The sequence below is a fragment of the Brachyistius frenatus genome, unplaced genomic scaffold, assembly GCF_029030835.1.
Source record: "Brachyistius frenatus isolate BFR_SWC_R1_liver_20210118 unplaced genomic scaffold, ASM2903083v1 Contig_127, whole genome shotgun sequence".
In the NCBI taxonomy this organism is placed as follows: domain Eukaryota; kingdom Metazoa; phylum Chordata; class Actinopteri; family Embiotocidae; genus Brachyistius; species Brachyistius frenatus.
Genome location: NW_027210726.1, coordinates 369,519 through 385,146, shown reverse-complemented (window position 1 = coordinate 385,146; position 15,628 = coordinate 369,519).

Below are 15,628 nucleotides of genomic sequence, written 5' to 3'. Positions count from 1 at the left end.
GGAGGAAGATGAGAGGCGAAGAACGAAACAACTGAGGTTATGTTTGTAACGAGGATCTGTCAAAACGTGGAGATCAACAGCGATGAGGCAAATCAGGGCTCTCCTACAGAGGCAGATCAGAAGGATGGCTGCAAACACTGGTGGGGAAGTCAAAGGATAATATCAGCATTCGCTGCTTTTCTCTCGTGAAAGACACAGATGTGTTCCTTACACTTAACATACGTCCCTGTACTTCTCCGTAGAGAAAACCCCGTGGGACTGCTGAATCAGATAGACTTGGAAGGGTCACATTGAAGACTGAGATACGATTGTCTTTTTTGAAAACGTGTTTCTATTCCATTCTTGGATGATTAGCAGAGTTGCTGGTAGCTTAGCTGTAATTTCTAGCAGCATGTGAGGGTTTAACTGTTGAAACTGTTTATTAATTTACACAGTCCCAGCAGCAGGAATAGGCTTTTATATTGATTAACTTTAAACTAAAGAAGAAAAAAAAGGGTCTTCAATGCATTTCATAACAAAACCTGTCTAAAAAATACGTCCAACGTAATTTTATGCATTCCATCTTACTTGTATTTATTGAAATATTCCACTGGAAAAACATATTCTTGCAGCCACTGTTTTTTCATGATGTTGCTTGAGTATAGTTGATGAAACGATCTCAAATGAAGGTGCTCTACAGCAGCGCTGACGCAGTGTGACTTTCGCCCCAAAGTGGTCGCCGAATGCTGCTGCTACTCTGCTAACGCGCTGAACACACTGCGTCTTCTGTTTCGACATAATGGACGAAGTATTTGTTGGGAAGAATCACAGATCGTATGTAATAAAAGGGGGAAAATGGGATAGAAATAGTGACGCTGCTGCCTGACTTTGCGAAACACGGCTGCCTCACGGTAACGTTCGTTTGTCGCTCAGGTGGTGCAGAGGAGATGCTGCAAATGAGCTAAATAATAGGAATTAATTCATTCTTGGTTTAAATTTCTTCAAAGTTCATTTTTATTAGAGCCTTCGTGGCTGCTGAAAGCTTCAAAACAAGAGATTGCTTTAACAACCGCTGATTTGGACACATCAAAGATAAACCATCAGGCTCAGTTTTAGTTGAGTGGCAGGTTTGCTAAAGATAGAAAACATTTCCTCTGTAGTGTAGCTTGGTGAGCTTCATCTTTATCATAGATTGAAATTCCACTATTCCAAAGATGTTTCATAAAAAATAAACTGTCCATGATAGTGTAATTGGGCAAGATGGTCCTCCTCCAAAAAAACAACAACTGTTAAGCTCTTTTGAGCAAGCAGCTTTTTACAACCCACATCTTTGTTTTGAACAACCTCGAGTGGTCGTATAAATAACGGCAATCTGGTGTCCCGGAGAAGTAACGCGGTTCAGATGACGTCCGTTTAATGAGTGTTTCCTTGGTAGGAGGAGGTAGGTTGGGCGGATGATTCGATATAACAGCAGACTTGGATGCAAGAGATCACTGTTCACATCCTGTATTTAAACACAAGTTAGGACAGTTTATTAAAACTGTGTTTACTGTTGCCATTACGACAAAGGTTTCATAAACAGAAATAGAAGAAGTAAGAACTTAAATACACAACACGGTTTCGGATCTTCATTTGAACTTAAACCAGGATTATTATTTTTTTTGTCCTTTCCTTATTTAGGAAACACTCCTGTGGATGATATTTGATGGTAGGAACAAGTAATATTGTCAGGATCCCTGTCTGACCCTTTGTGTTTTAATCTTTGTCCACCGTCAACTCTCGCCTGTTGTCCTGCGTCGGCCCACGGAGGTCACCAGTCGACTCCGACCTGTAAGTCCTGCATTTATCCGCGGAGATCACACCCCCTCGCTGCTGCTTCGTTGCCTCTTCACAGAACAGCTCCACCAGTGCTATTTGGACTCATCCCAGGGGAAGAACTCTGCTCTGACTCTGCCCCTGCTGGCGAACTCTCGCACACGCTCGCACACTCTGGCACCCCGGGTCCCGGGACTCTGCTTTGTCGTTGAATTCTCGCACACGCAGACTGGAGCTCAAACTTAATCTACAACTCCTGTCTTCAATAAAACTTCCCATTTTATTCTCACCATCTACACCTGTGTGTCTGCTCTTGGGTCCACAACCTGCTATCTCACAACAAATATATGGTCATGTGGGTGAGAGGATTTAGCCTTAATTTGACATTGAACTGATCCACTGCTTGCACATCCCCATCCAATACCTGCGTGCTCAATATGATTAAAAAACGATTTCTATCTATTGACTTTAAAATAGACTTGGAGCTCACAAAAAACGACAATGTGCTAAATGAGACTAAATTATTTTGTGCCCAGATTAGATCAGGCCTAGTGAAGCTCTTGGCCAACCTATCTTGGATTTTTCTACCCCATGTGTTACTTGGTCTCTCCTTTTCAATATTATATTATTCTAGGTAAAATTCAGCATTATCAGTGATATATCATTTGCTGTATTGCGTTCTCTCACGTCAGTCCTTTTCCTCCTCCACTTTCCTTCGAATCCCCGACCCTCCCGTCCTCCACCCATCTCTCCCACTGTCTTCTCCATCTCTGCCGCCCTCTCCAGCTGAAGTGCTGGCTCGACTAATTAAAAGCCTTAATCAGGATTCATAATTACGTCTAATCAGTGCCTTGTACATCGTTCCCTTGCATTCTTCCGTCGCTGGTGGTGAAGGCCGAGATGCTTATGAAATCATTTAAGCAACTTAATGTGTCCAAATGCGGAGCTGGGAGCAGGGCTTCGGTACAGAAAAAGAAAAAGAGGAGAAAGTGATTGGGTCCAGGCGGCTGATTGCTTCCCCCCTCCCCGCCTCTCCCCTGCTCCTCTGCTTTACTCATTCAGACTCTTTTTCTTGCCCTTTCTGTCTTTCTGCTCTTTTTCCTCGTATGTGTGTGCGTGGTGTCCTCATGACGAGACAGTGGGGTAATAAAGCTGACAGCCTTCCAGATTACAGCTCCCTCTTCTACCTCCACTGCATCCGCCTGCTTCATTACAGCTGAGGCCACATCACACCAAACCCTGCAACAGCCTTTCCGCTCTTTACTGCCTCCTGACCACCTGAGCTCTCATCTGTCGGAATTAACAGCCGATACAATGCAGCACGGGAACAGAAAATTATACTGTTCATTATGCACAAGGCCTCGGCATCGCTGAGACTACAGCCTCCCGGTTTGTTACCGTGTCTGTGTGCTGCTCTCATCACTTCTACAAAGTAGGAATATGATCCCACTGCAAAGGAGCTGCTCCTTTTGAATTTCACTGGTCTGTATCATTGTAGCCCATAGAGCCCCGACCGTGCAGAATGTTTCTCTGGTGCCTCTGTCAGCCTCCTGCTGTCTGAATAAAAAATTGTTAAGGGGGGAGGAATGAAATCGCCTTCAAAAAGAAAAACTGCAAACAGTAGGAGTCTGAGGAAAAGCTGCGTAGAATAGAATTTAGTGTGCTGCTTATTCTGCCCTCTTTGTCTGTGCTGTCAGAGCCAGACCATTTAAAAAAAACATGCAGCAGGTGCCCAGGTATGTGCTCATGCTGTGGCACACATATGTAATCACAATTATGATGACAATGAATTTCCAGCCAGTCGTACAGAAATTTGTCAAAATTATGATGGCCATTGTTCCGCGTGAGCCATTAAGCTTATAATGGAGTGGTTACCTTGACGACCGTAAATCAAGCCAGGTAGTGCAACAGGATGAGGGTTATTGAGGGCGAACAAAAACTAGAATGGTTGTCATTTTCTAAAAAAAAAAAAAAGGGCTGCTTTATTAGCACAGGTGATGTTCTGCGAGGTGGTCTCGGGACACTGTAGGGAGAGAAAAGTATTGCTTGTCAAAAATCGTGTCGTGGGAGGTGCCATCTCTGCTGGTACACCCTAAAGAAAAGAACACCGAGAACAGAAAACAGAAGGTGTGTTCAGCAACATTTGCCGCAGCTACGAGATATGCACTGCATTGATGAAAAGCGAGGAGCCTCAACGGAATTCAAACTCCACGAACTGTCTGTTGGAAAACAGTCACGAGTTGGTCACAATAGGCAGTCAAAGTCATCGACCAGAGGACAGCGGACAGCCTTGGAAAGATCAAGGAGGTCGAGGTCAACCGTGAGCCGAGATAGGGGTTACCATGTGCATGCATGAAAGGATGTAGCTCTTGCTTTAATCATCCCTTCTGTCCATACTGGTCATTGACAAGGTCTGGCTAGATGGTGAGAGAGAATCCAAAGTCATCTTCTTTTCCCTAAATACACTGAAAAACAAAACGAGACTCAAAGAGTCTGAATCAGCCGAGTCACGTTCTTTTTAGCTTCAGATACATTTAAAAAAAAAATTGCACATAAGGAAATCACTTAATTTTGTCCCTTATTTCTGAAATTGTACTCATGACTATACCAGTTAAGCTATTTTCAATGGTTGTCGTTTAAGGTGATGTTCAAGGTCCTTTAAGCTCCATGTGTTGATTAGAAACTGTGGTGTGCAGGTTGGCAAGTCCAAAATCTAGCAAGTGGACCTTTGAGCTTACCGTTGTGTCTCTTTCCCACATCCTGTTTGGTGAGCAGTGAAGCCTCTTTCCACTGCTGGTACTGCTCTTAAAACAGCTCGACTTGGAGAGTTTCCATTGGGCAAGAGTTGCAGACGGTAACCAGGGACTGTGTTTGGTATCACCTCTTTCGAGGTTCCAAGGGAGCCGAGATGAAAATAAAAGGTGACATGACCACTGATTGGTCAGAGAGAATCGCCACAATCACTCTGTGGATGTATGCGCAACACGGGACACCCAGCACAAACCAACCATGGTGAATTAGCCAAGTTAATATAAAGACTGCTTTTTTTTATTTTATTTTTTTTATTTTTTTATTACACTGGGTTACACTCAATTAATCTCTATTTGATGCCGCATTGACAGGATACTGTCTGTAGTGGAAGTTCAGAGAAGTACACGGTACTAAAAGGCAATTGAGTCGTGTTGAGTAGAGCCAGTAGCTGCAGTGTAAAAGTGGCTTCAGTGCTTTTCTTGAGTTTTTTTTTCAGTTTTTAGTTTGTTGAACCTCCTCACTTCTCCCACTAATATAATGTAACATTTGTAATATTACATTTTTGTTCTACCCCCTTTACCTGACGGCTGTAGTTACAAGTTCATTTTTCAGATAAATATTTAACATACAAAACATAAATATTATGTGGGTGAACTACGAACGATAGTAAAACTACTAATATTATGGGTAAACTACCCAACTGTACAGAAGAGTTGGATTCAGTTCCACCTTGATTGGCAGCATTAAAATGTTGCTTGCACTTTAATTCATGAATAATTACATATTTGGACAGAAACTATACTTCAGAAAAAGTAGTTATACTAAATTAAATTAACTTGCATATATGTCTATCCTGTTAAACTGAATTTTAAATGCGGGACTTGAACTTGTAATGACCATTGTGTTCGTGCTTTTACTTAGAGGATCTGAATATTTGTTTCCACCACATTTTCTTTTCCACTGTTATTAATCAAATGAAAAACAGAACTTATGAAATTCGAACTAGATGGAAGACAATGCAGGCAGAAGAAATGAATCATACCCAATCAGCTAGACCTCGTGACGTCTGTTACAGCTTGGTTGAAAAATGACAAACAAAAAGTGTTCTCCTAAATGATGGCTTTCATGCAAAGATCTGAAACTGCTACATCTATGAACCTTAAATTTTAAAACACATATATACACGGCCTAAATACTGTAATCAACTTAAGACAACAGCAGAAAAGATTGCTACCCTCTATCTCCTCTCCCTCTTTTTTAGTACATGTACACTCTCCCCATGATTGCTGTTACTTTTTGTTGCATAGACAGCGTATTATGGAGCACAGAGTCTAATAAAAGACTGCTGTTCTACTCAGCTTTGGTCTTTTTTGTTTGTGCTAATTGCTTTAATGTTTAAAAATTAGTTTGACACTGAATTATTGATGCTCAAATGTTGGTGCCAGCAATGGTACACCCATCAGTCCCAAGAAGAAAAAGAGCATTTGGGTTAAAAGGTTTGCTCTTAAACTCCCATCTATGGGGATCTTCAAAAAAATCTGGACCTGGTGGACATTGGCCCCCCCTTTTTAAAAGTGCTCCGAGTCTTGCCACAGGAGGGTAGAGACACAAAACAAATCTGCAGATCACAACACTGCAATTCAACAGTTTAAAAATTCAAACGTGCTTTTAATAAATGCATGAGGGCTGCACCTGTGGCCACTCTGGAATTACAGTGAAGTTATATTTACAAGCCTCTTGGTGTACATCTTTTGACTGCACACTGGCGAAGGCAGAAACTAATGTAATTTTGATGAATGCGAACTGAATTAATATATGCCCACATTTTCCCCAAACGCTGGCACACACTTTGACTAAATGCCATAAAAGGGCATTTATTTTTCACAAAGTGGTCGTGTTTGTAGCGCTTTAGAGAAAGTAAAGGGACAAAGTGGAACAATAAACTAAAGGTCAGGAGTGTACAGAGGTTGGCTGATGTGCAGATGAAAAGTGTTTTTGTGGATGAACCCACAGAAAGCTTTTCTTTGCGTTTGGAAGCCGATTTCAAAAGGCCGTTATTAGTTGATGTCGTGTGACTCACTGCAAGGTGGCATGCACCCGCACCCACACACACACACACACACACACACACACACACACACACACACACACACACACACACACACACACACACACACACACACTGCAGCAGTCATTTTCAGGGGTATTAGAGGCCCTATAACGCGGTGGGCCATTAACAGCGGAATAATATCACAAGTTGACCCTTGACATTCACAGCAGCTTATATCTCCTTGCTGATAGATGCCGGCTCTGCATATAGCGCTCTGTACTGGAAATGAACTGACACGGTGGGTGACGGGGGCAAAAATCCCTCCATCTTAAGCCTCGCCGGAGCGAATAGCAGAGCGGCTTAGGGGGAGGTGGGAGTGCGGGTGTGTGGGGGGCGGCGGGGAGGCTTTGAAATGAACTGGAGAGAAAGGAAGAGATGATTGGATAATAAGAATGGCGAGAGCAGATTTTGTACTCTTTTTTTTTTTTTTTTTTTTTTTTAACAAGGTTGCAGTTACACCCCTTCACCCAGCTCAAACCAGTCGTCCTAAACCCAGCGTGACGGGGCTGCATTGGAGCACATGACATCACCTGTTGATTTGATAGCAGAGCCACGGTGATATATTACACTTCTCCCTCTTTTTATGTGCCGTTTCCCTGCTGCCTGTGCACGCCACTCACCTCGTCTGTCATTCCTGCAGCATTACTCATCCACTTCTCACTTTGCTCGCTGCCTACTGGAGTCCCCCCTATTTTCAGATGTATCTTAATGTGCGTTCCCGTCATTACCCCCGCACTTAACGCCCCCTTCACCTTTCCAAGGCAGAGTGATTAATAAATCAACGCTATTCATTTGCATCTCTCAGTTACTCAAATCCTCTCCCGTGCCCCGTATTCTGACCTTTTCCCCCTTTCCCCTTCAGCCCTGCTTCCTTTTCCCACATTATTCCTGCTTCCTCCCTCAATCAGTGTGCCCTTAAGCGGCTGTGGAACCAGTTTCCCATGAGGCTGAGTGGCAGCCTGACCGACAGTCTCCCTCTACCTGACTTCATCTCTTCCACCCCCTCCCTGTCCTGGAAATGTTTCCACCCATTTCCCCCTCCATCCACCTCCCAGCACCCAGAAATGACTCAATGCCCACCTGCCCTGAAGCCATCATCTATCAGTCAATCTGAATCACACACACACACACACACACACACACACACACACACACACACACACACACACACACACACACACACACGCACACACACACACACACACGCACACACACACACAATGGATATTTGTGTGTGCTCCATGGGAGACACGTGTACAGTAACCACTGTGAAGGGCTAAAATGACAGCTTCAGCCCTCAGGGATAGGCTGAACTTTTGTGTGTGTGTGTGTGTGTGTGTGTGTGTGTGTGTGTGTGTGTGTGTGTGTGTGTGTGTGTGTGTGTGTGTGTGTGTGTGTGTGTGTGTGTGTGTGTGTGTGTGTGTGTGTGTGTGTGTGTGTGCGCGCACATGCTCAAGGGTGTCCGTGTACATGTAAATGCAGTTATCTCTATAAATATGTATGGTAATGCACGGAGAGAGGTTGTGAATAAAACATGGAACAGGCGATGGTACTCTTTATGGATGTTAATCTCTGAGGTCGTTACCTGGCTGTGATTGTGAGGACTTCACAATATCCTGTTCAAATGTCACCACATTCTGCGGGTTACACTAAAGTGAATATGTGCTAGACGACTGTTCTTTATGATAAGAATTACATTACAATAACAATGACTTCTGAATATATGCACACTGTCTGTATAAGGGAGATATTGGTATTGGTAACCATAAAAAGTTTTGCAATAAATTTTTACTATAATTAAATGGCACCCACAGGTTTATGTTTTATGATGAAACTATAAAACTTTGGAGACATTTATTTGCAGCAGCAGTATTTATCATTTTTTGATGCATCACTCATTTTGATGGACTCATGTGTTTTAGTTGATGCATGTAAACATCATAACCTGCTCATAATGACCTAGATAAGCCGTTCTCACAGTTACGGAAAAAAAAAAAACCCAACCTAATTAACATATCTGGGATACATCTCCATTATTATTGCACTTTTTTGTGTTGTTGTGACATTTGGAAGAATGAGATGTCCACAGAGGAAATGAAAATAAAGTGCGGCCCCTAATTACAAATTCTGTTTGTTTACCACGCCGGTCCAGACTGAAATATCTCAGCAACTGTTGGATGGATTACCATCAAATTTACACAGATGTCCCATGTTCTCCACGAGATCAATACGAGTCACTTTGGTGTTTCCCCCATTTCTTCCTAGTGCAACCAACCGGTCAGAGTTATCACTTGTCCCAACATCGATTACATGGACGAAAACGTTTATACATACATTCATTGTCCGCTTACATTTAATGGGTTTGACCGTCTCAAATTGTAAAAACTTGATTGATCTACTGAGTTTTTATGGAGCTCCATCACAGGTCACAATTTCAGTTTTCTCAATTCTTTGTTTTACCTGCAAACCAATGACAGTCTGATTCTCCTCTCAGCAAATGTTAGCATGCTTAACATGCTGAACACAGGTGTGCTGTAGGTGTTAGCTGGAAGCACTGCTGTGACTCAGCAGCCTCACAGAGCTGGCAGCACACATTATGTGTTGTTATATTTAATGCCTTTACATAAATACCTACAACTTTTGTCTCTGGAGCAAATGAGAAGAAAATGTTTCTAATTTGACCTGTTTTTTTTTTCGAGAGTGGGAGGTTATTTAAAAAAAAAAAAAAAATGTATTTAATGATGTGTGAACCATTTGTTTTTGACTTTCTATAGAGAGCCAAACTAAAGGAGTAGCTTTAGGCACTTTTTGCACAACATTATTAACTTGTAAAGACACCGCAGACCATTAGATTCGATTAGATTCTGTCCTAAAGGTAGTCGATAAATCCAATGTCTTCATGAAAACAGAAACACTTCAACAAATCGGTTTGAAATGGGACAAATACGCTTGCTGCTTAATGTCAAAGACAATTTGACTTCAATGGACAGTGGTATGACCTTTATCAGCTTCTGTCTATTCGGCCATTACCTCTCACAGATAACACATTTTCCAACAAGTCCTCCAACCCATATGACCATATGGGTCACTTGTGTCCTGCCTGAAAATACAATCAACAGAAGTGTTTCCTAAATTAGCACCCTTGGTTAGGTTTAGTCACAAAAAACCCTTGGTACGGTTAGGGTTAGGGAGCGATAATGATTTGTGTTAAAAAGAGGACTTCAACCCTGTTCTGCATTAAAGTTACTTCTACATTAAAGTTAGGGTACACAGCAAATTTCTGGAGTGAAATATCCTCGAGTTAAATAAAAAGTTTGATTTTGGGAGTTTATTTTCTAAGTTAGACTCCAGCTTGTGTTCAGTGTTACTTTTTGGTCGGGTAATATTTCGGGATTGATTCCTGAGTGTTGAGGAGCACGATTCAACACTACTCCCGGTGTTTACTGCACAGCTTTGTTGCCGTATTAGCATTCCCCAGCATGCCTTAGTTATTTCTTCCTAACTTTTGAGAATAAAGCAACCAAATTAAATCTAACTGATGGGCAGAAATTATACTTAATTTTGTTAAAGCGTGCCGTTTATTAATATTTCAATGAAGACATAATGATGAATAAAATGCGGCTCTCGTTCAAAACCATAAGTGTACAAGGTAGGAACGTAACATATATACCAAACACAGGCATTTTTACATTGGTTAATTTGCAGCTCGTTACACAAAGTTGTCATGCAGCATTAATTGTTACACACTGTGCGTAACCACATGGCATATAGTTGTTGAATATAAATTTGTGATGATTATTTTGTTATCTTGTAATCAGTCTTACCTGAAACCTTTATAGTGTGATGCAATTTGACATGAATGTCAAACAATGCATACTTTTAAGTGTTGGCTGTTGACACTGTGAAAGAGTTGACATTCAAGCAACTCGAGGAGTCGAGTTTTAACTCCCAAAGAGTTCAGGTTCAACTCCAAAAAAAAAGAATCACTTTCACTCTGCCTGAGAGTGTATTTGATGGCCTCACATGCACAAGCAAAAACAGTTGATTTGATCTCAGAGAGAGTTTATTCCCAAGATGTGAATTTGCTGTGTACTTTTGTTGTCATACAGCAGACGCGGTTTTAATAAACTGTTTTGACTCGTGGTTAGAAACGGGAAGCAAACAGCAGTCTTTTGCACCAAGCGCTATGTAACCTTTGTCGTCATGGCAACAGTAAATGCAGTTTTACAAAAACTGTCCCCACTCATGGTCGGAAACAGAAAGCGAACAGGGGCCTAGCCTAATCTAAAGTTGGTCGTTATGGCGACAATAAACACGCATTTAAATTTGTTATACTGTCTCAGGGCTGGAAATAGGAAGTGAACACAGATCTCCTGCGCCAAAGTCTACTTTTATATTAAACTATCTACACTTTCTTCAAGGAAAAACTTACGTCATGCAGACGTCATCTGAACGGCATCACTTCTCTGGTAACTAAATCGTTGTGGCTGTGGGTCTTAATAAGCTGCTTGCACTAAAGACCTATGTGGTAATTTTTTAGGAGCAGGACAATTTTCACATCACAAGAAAGAATTGTCTAATCTTGAGGTAAATACTGACATTGCACAATGCTGCAATGATGTTTTATCTCGTTTTTGGCACTTAAAATGTGATTTGTGAGGGCCAAAAATCCCATTGGAGAATAATTGAGTGTTTTGTCTTGATCACCACAGTTATTAAGTTTTGTCGGAGAGAGACAAAATTCATACTTATTTTCCTTTTATTAAAAACAACGTTGTGTCGACACAAAAATCATGAACTGCCACAAACATTATCTCTCCGGAATGCAAAGTGTCAAAGCGCCATTCAATTATTTCAAACCGAGATGAGAGTGTAAACACAAACTGCAGGTCATTCAAGAAGACGAGAGAGCTGCACAGAAACAAAACTGTTGTGTAGCTTGGAAGACTGGGATGAGAGATGGGAGATACTCCCCGTGGATCCAAATGAGACAGTGTAATGAGTTGCCAGGCTTTGATACAGTTTTCCCAAATCAGTAACGCACTCATCCAGACAGACAGGGTCTCACTAATGCATTCTGCTGTAGACATTTTCCCAGCTTGCCTCTCCCTCCTTCTTTCTCCCCTCTCCCGGCCTCGTCTCCGTCTCTGTCTCTGTTCCAGCCTATCAGACATGACAGTACCAGCTGGCTGCTGGCAAACTCACAGCCAGAGGATATAAGCTGTGTGTGTTTGTGGGTGAGTGTGTGTGTGTGTGTGTGTGTGTGTGTGTGTGTGTGTGTGTGTGTGTGTGTGTGTGTGTGTGTGTGTGTGTGTGTGTGTGGGCGGGCGTGGGTGAGGATGTCAACATGTCTGTCTTTGGAAGGTGTGTGTCCATATTTCTGACAGACATAGGTGTGTGTGTGTGTGTGTGTGTGTGTGTGTGCGCGCGTGTGCGCGCGCGTATGTGTGTGTGGTTGCATGTGGGGCACATTATGCGCAGGTTTGTGTGTTCGCTGATTCGTCAGAAGAGCGGACATGTTGATTTAGTGTCATGCAGTCTGAGCCTGAATGATGTGAGTCACAGGTGTGTGGCGGTTACTCGGAGGTAGGGTTTAGAGCAATATTTAATTCCTATAAAGATAGTTGTCAACACTTGCTTGAAGCAGCTGTGTGCTCTTGTGGGTGCTTGGCATTTGCTTCCCCGTCTGACTCACTGAGCACATTAAAAGCCACTTATTTGCCTTTCGATTGTGAGCCTGTAGAGCTTCCTTTTGTACTTCTGTGAATTTCACTGAAGTTTGGGTAATTTATAGAGGGGGAAAAAGAGGTGAGAGGCCACCATTTTCTTCCAAACATGCAAAGAAAATCAAACAACCTCCCCACCCCCCTTTCTGCCTTGGCAGCTCAGCACACATTCGCAGGAAACATTTATTGGAAACATTCGAGACGAACAGCAGATGTGTCTGTGATTTTGGCACTGTTCGACACAGTCACCCCGACCCCAAATGCTGCTGCCCCTGCTCACCTTTCCTCAGCTGCTCCCTCCCTCTGCCCCTCCATCGATCAACTGCACATAGTTCCCTCTTTCCATCTGTCCACCATCTACTTCCTGTTGCCTCGCAAAGTTTTGCCCTAGATTCTAATACGGGGAAAAGAAAAGTCCCAGTCGGGGGACTCACACTCATCTCCCACTCCCCAAATCCCATCCAGAATGTCTATTTTTAGATCTTCAGCAAAGCAAACCTGAACATCTCCTTATAGCTGTTGTCTTTAGAAACCGTTGCTTTATAGTTGTACTTTTGTTATATTTTTTTCCCATCACTTTGTTCTTCTTGTTTCTAACACATAACATGAAGTAAAATTGTATTTGTATATTTTAAAGATGAGAAACGGCTGCTCATAAAAACAACAAAGATCAAGGTTCTGGTGATCTTTAAATAATCCTCTCATATGTTTTCCTTCTATTCACAGTAAAGGTTTGGCACAAGATGCAGGATGAAGTTGGGCTGAAGGGTAACGCTCCAGTAGAAGTCATCGTTGCAGCTTAGCAGCTCCGCCAGACATTTAATAAGAACCCTATTTTTAAAGGACCACAATACAACTTGATGGAAACCAACAGGATCCCGTGGGTCTGTCCAGACGGGGGCCTGAACCACCTCTCTATTGGCTACAACAGGCCCGAACTGATGACAGACAGGCAGAACAGAACTGACGAGAACCCGGGCCTCACGTGTTACTCGCTGTTTGTTCTGTACAGTCTCCAAAATATGTGAGACGTAGAGGCACGGGGGTGAGATATAGACGATGCTGTAAAACGAAGAGGAAGGAGGAGAGGAGAGATGGGAAATGAGTAGGAGTAGGGGTGAAGGACTGAGAGGAGGTGCGAAGCAGAGAGGAGAGGGGGCTGACACTGAGGAAGAGGAGGTGGGAGGACATGTTTAACATATTCATAAGGAAAGTTTGAGTTTTTGTTTCATGGTAAAGGGTCTCTTTCTGCTTTATGTCCCGACTGACAATATCACCTCTCTTCCAGGAAAGCAAAGAGGAAGAAATATGTGTGTGTGGAGCCCCCAGAGGTAGGAGGAGAGACTACTGCAACCTCAGGCACAGTCACATGGAGGGATGGATGAAAAGGAAAAGGAAGAGAAACAGGAAATGAACATCATGGAGGGAAAGGTAGTCTACGGACGCTGAGCTAATGTAGTGTGAAGTGAAATAAGTAATTCTGGAAAGAGCAAACAGGAAGGAGAATTGTAGAAAAATAAATAAACACTGCAGCCGGTGTGGAAAGGTGAGTGTGGGTTGAAGAGAAACAGAAAGAAAAGAGAGCAAGAAAAGGGCTTGGGACGAGTGGATAGCTCCAGGCCATTTGGCAGTGACCGTAACGGCTCTCATTGCAAGGTGCTGATTCTGCTGCCGAGCCCTTGAGCCAGAGGCGTTTAACCTCGACAACAGGCAAGAACAGTGACTAACAGCCGCGTAAACGCACAACATGCGAGATGAATTACAACAGTGGCGGCCTACGAGAGCGACAACAGGAGCGAGGAAACTAAATCAGGGCTTGGACGAGACCTGGAGGAGATGAGGGCAGAGTGCAGGGAGGTGTGGGGGGAGGCGGGGTTGGTAAAAGGTGAGATGCACGGTCTGCATTGTGGTTAAAGTGCATCCCTTTGTTAAACCCCCGGATGCACAAACCCGCTGACGGAGGAGCTTGTCCTGTTCCCAACCAGTTCCCCCGGGGACTCGTTTAACTGCGGCACAGGCCCGACTTTTTATGAATCGCCTGCACTTAGACGTGTGCGGCTGCTCATTACAGACTGGCTGCGATGCGGTCCTGGGGAGGGGCTGACTCCTCCGGCGGGGGGGGGGGTTACAACCTCTTGCGGTTGAACACGTGTATCCGCAGCCTGTCGGGGGAGGCTTCGGCGTCACAGGCCGATGTGCGCGCGCGCCCCCCTAACTGCGATGCATTTCGCTGTAGATGTAGTTTGTGTTTCTTTTTCCAGTGCAGACGTTCAATAATTAGATAATTTGTGTCTTATTTCTAAGGAAGTCTGATAACTTGAGTGTGTTCGAGGGAAGTGTGTGTGCATAAAAAGAGACCGTGAGCGAGAGTGGCAGCGAGCGGAGTGCTCGCTGTGTGCTTGTGCTTTCTGCTGTGAATGTGTTCCAGATAGTGCTGCTGATGGCTATCTTTCGGAGAGAACTCTATTGATTTGGCTGGGGTAAATAATTGGTTGGGTCTACAAGCTGTCATGTTCGGCCTGATTGCCGAGCATTGGTGGTCTCGAGCAGTTATCTTCCTCCGTATCCCTCTCTGATCCTTCTCTAGCCTCCTTAGTCTATCTCTGCATTTATTGATTAGGACCCTATATGACCATTCTCCATCCTTAAATTTAGTCCCCTTTTAATCCCTGTCCCAAAGCACTGTGTTACAAGTTATCTGCTCTCCACTCGTTGTTCCGTTGCAGGGAGAGGGCAGGTACAATTTAGGGAGGCAAAATGAGGAGAATACAGAATGAGGACATTTGGACGTAGCACAGGCTCTGACGGTCTGCCCTAGTTTTCCTTGACAGTAGACTACATTACTACAGCGAGTGAGGTGAGGTGAGGTGAGGTGAGGTGAGGTGAGGTGCGTGGTAAGGGTGGGGAGTGTGTGAGGGGCCCCCTGCAAATTTCATTTCATTAACATAAAGAGTCTTAAAAAAGCTATTTTGAACATATCTGTTCGTTGTAATTAACATTCCAAAATGCAGTCACATTTATCACTAAATCCTCAGTGAATAGAAAAAAAAAAAAACATCCTCGGATGGACCAAAGCAGTGAAACGACTGCTCTCTATCCCACCCAATGGGAGGGCAGGGTGTCATGTCTGGGAGGCCCCTGCCTGCCTCTCATGCTGCAGCCTCTCACCGGGGTCACTGAGCTGCGGCGGTGAGAAAGAGCATTAGCGACCCCGCTCGAGTGACTCCGGGAACTGCACCCCCTCCAT